The sequence below is a fragment of the Asparagus officinalis genome, chromosome 8 (genome assembly GCF_001876935.1).
Source record: "Asparagus officinalis chromosome 8, Aspof.V1, whole genome shotgun sequence".
Classification (NCBI taxonomy): domain Eukaryota; kingdom Viridiplantae; phylum Streptophyta; class Magnoliopsida; order Asparagales; family Asparagaceae; genus Asparagus; species Asparagus officinalis.
Genome location: NC_033801.1, coordinates 102,393,124 through 102,396,538, shown reverse-complemented (window position 1 = coordinate 102,396,538; position 3,415 = coordinate 102,393,124). Strand labels below are relative to the sequence as shown.

At 30.7% G+C, this 3,415-nt stretch overlaps 1 protein-coding gene across 1 annotated transcript in view; it reads left to right on the top strand.

Moving 5' to 3' along the window:
• The window catches only part of LOC109851192 (APO protein 4, mitochondrial-like), a 13,092-nt gene continuing 9,685 nt past the window's right edge, over window positions 9-3,415 (top strand). The window contains exon 1 of the mRNA XM_020421227.1: window positions 9-187. The gene's annotated coding sequence lies outside the window, so the exon portion shown is untranslated. The remainder of the gene's footprint in view (window positions 188-3,415) is intronic.

Genomic DNA, 3,415 nt, shown 5'->3' with positions numbered 1-3,415 from the left:
GCCCTCTCTCCCCTCTCCCTCTTCCTCTATTCGCCGCCCCTCCACCCCCCTCAATTAAAGAAAAAACCCTAAAACCCTAGCTCCCCTCCCCGCTCGTGTTCCGTTCCCACACCCTCTTCCTCAGCCCGACCAGACCATCGCAGCGCGCCCGTCGTTTTTGGATCTTATCGTCTCATCTCCTTAAAAGGTATGTTTTTCATAAAAAAAATTTAAAAATTTTAAAGTTTATATTGTTTATTTCGAAATTTAGTTTAAAACCCCTAAATTACGATCCAAAAATAAACGAGTTTGAATCTTGTAAGTCTAAATGGAAAATTTTCAGTTATATATTAACCCTAACAAAACTATATTTTACCCCCATTTGAATAACACAAGTAATCATAAATCTAATTAAACACTTGTAAACTATTCACCCTAATTGAACACCCGATTCATGATAGCTTATTTACAGTAAGTTTCGTTCATGCTATAAGTATGTGTGATTATGTAAGTTAGTGATGTGAAAATATGTGAAATTAAAAATTTTCAAAAAATAGAGTGACATATAATACATTATAATTTTTAATAATGTGTTATATATCCAATTTAGATGAATGAAAAAAATAACGTTATCCCTAGACTTTCGTCCAATAATTATATCCAATTCTTTAGACTTATAATATAAGATAGACGACTCATATTTGGGTAGGAGACAAAGTTTTCTCCCCTAAATGATCGTTTACTTTATATTATACGAAAAAAGAATTGGTATTGAAATTCGTACTTATTGTATATGTCATTCTCGGACGGGTTAGGAATATAATATTGCATACATTTAACTTTGTATACTTTGTATGTTTTCATTTCTTAAAAGTTTCGTCAGCACGTATTCGTTGTTCTCCATGTACAATAAACGTATGTTGTTCTACGTTTCGGGATATTACTGATACGCATAATAATATCCGCATAGTGTACAGGAAGAACAGTTTATTGGTGCTGTCGAAATTTTTAAGAAATAAAAATATATAAAGTATATGAAATTGGATGTAAGCATTACTATATTCTTAATGAATAGAAGCCTTCCTATAATAGCCGATAGAGTGGTCTAATTGGTTTCTATATACGTTTTAGATATATTTTATGCAAAAAAATATTTTTATTATTAAATGATATATGTACGTAAGTATGATGTGTGTTGTATGCAAGGTTTTAAATATCGGTTATCGAGAATTTATCGGACAGTCAAAATCCTTATCGGATAGCGGAAATCGGGGATATATCGGGGATAAGTAGTATTTATCGGAGTGATATACTGGATGATGTGTATATATAATATAACAATTAAAAAATATAATCTAATCATGCTTAATGAAATATAAACATACCAAAATATAAATCATCATGTTTAGAATCACTAACAAATTGTAGAAAGCGAAACTTGCATCATAGCCTTAAAAAAATATAATGTTAGTCAAAATGGGCCGATAATCCCGATAATCCCGATAAAAAAGTCTTACTTATCGGCCGATAAGTGCCGATAAAGCCGATAAATCGCCGATAAACCTACAAAAACGATAACCGATTAAAAATCCAATTTATCCTAGCGGATAGCTCCCAAATCCGATAACTCGACCGATAATATCGATTATAGGCCGATATTTAAAACAGTGGTTGTATGTATATTGTCATGAAGAGTCATGAATTTACTAGTAGTAGTGAGATTAATCGTAGTTAGTAACTATATATAATGGAAAAATGAGGATAATTCCTGACAAACCGTAGATAGATATTCTACGGTTTGAAAGATTTCGTGACACGCGATATAAGGAGGGATGTGACGCCTTCATGCTGTATGTCGAAATGAATCTGGAATATTTAAGTAGTGGTGCTATGTATTGTCCATGTTATAGGTGTAGGAATATGAAGCTGCAGAATAGAAATAATATACGGATCCACCTAATAAAATCAGGTTTTGATGAAAAATATATATAATTGTCATATTATGGGGAATGTTGTACTGAATATGAGGATCTGAATGTGCGTGTTGGTACGTCCGATAGCTTATGGATAGACGACACAGATAACAATGTTGAATGATATATTTTTTCGTCATACCAAATATGATATCGATGATAATGTTGAGGATGATATCGGAGATAAAAGTGAAGATGATATCGAAGATGATGTTGAAGAGGTCGGAGATGTCGAAGGTGCAGAAAATATTGAAGACTCCATTTGTTTATTATGATGAGGACATATTCAGATTTGTTTATTGTGATGTATCTCTAATAGAAGACTCCATTTGTGGTCATCGTATCGCTAACAAACATGAAGTTCATCAAGAAAAAACCCAAATAAATGAAGCCCAAATATATTCCCATAGCATTCTGTTAGCAGAGTTATAAAAGCCATTTAGTACTCAGATGATGTTACAGGTGTTGAATTTTATGGGATCCATAAATTTTATGGTTTTGTTTCTAATTTAGCATTCATGTTCTCATTTTAAATCAATACTACCCATTCAAGCTATTGACAATTAATTGATAGTTTTTTAAAAAAATTATGGCGTTATGCATTTGATTAGGGTTAGTGTTGATTTGAAAAATTGGGCTTTTGTTTGTCATTATTTCCATGTTTCTTGCATAATCAACATCTATGTGAACTAAGATGAACTTAACCATTTAGTCATGATTATTTTTAATGGTTGTTTAACAACAAAAAATTGAATACGAAGTTTAAAAAGTTGAGAAATCAATTAGATATTACATATAACAAAGAGATGTGCATCAGTTATTTTTTATTAATAGAGATTCCTTTTTCTTTTCAATTACACTTTGACTTACAGAGGGTTGCTTGTTTGCAAAGTAAAACTGAAGGTGCAAAAATAAACTGTCTGAAATTGTTTATTGAAAGTGACTACGATATTGAATTGCCATAAATTAAAAAAAAAACCTATCTGAAATGCATATTTCACTTTCCCGTATGATATTTTATCTATTATTATGTAGCTGATAATGCAATATGACACTAAATAACTAAATAAAATAATGTTCTTATATCAATTTTCTTTTTTAGTTCTAATAACAAAATGGGTAAATTACATTAAACCTTCATGATCTTTCAGAATATTGCAATAAATCCTCATTAACTTTCAAAATCACACAAAACCCCCAATAACTTATTGGAATTGTAGAAACCCCCCAACAAATGACCGCATTTTATAAAAAATCCCATTAAATTAGAACCAAAAAGCGACATAAAAAGACATTTTAAAAGTTGTTGATGGATTAAAAAAAGTTGCCCAAAAGATATTGGGTTTTGCAAAAGTTATTGGGCATTTAGTGTAATTTACACTAAGAATCTAATTTTGAAAAAAGAATTACCTTGAAAGCAATTAATCATCAACTTTGATAAGATAATTTAAAATCACAAGATA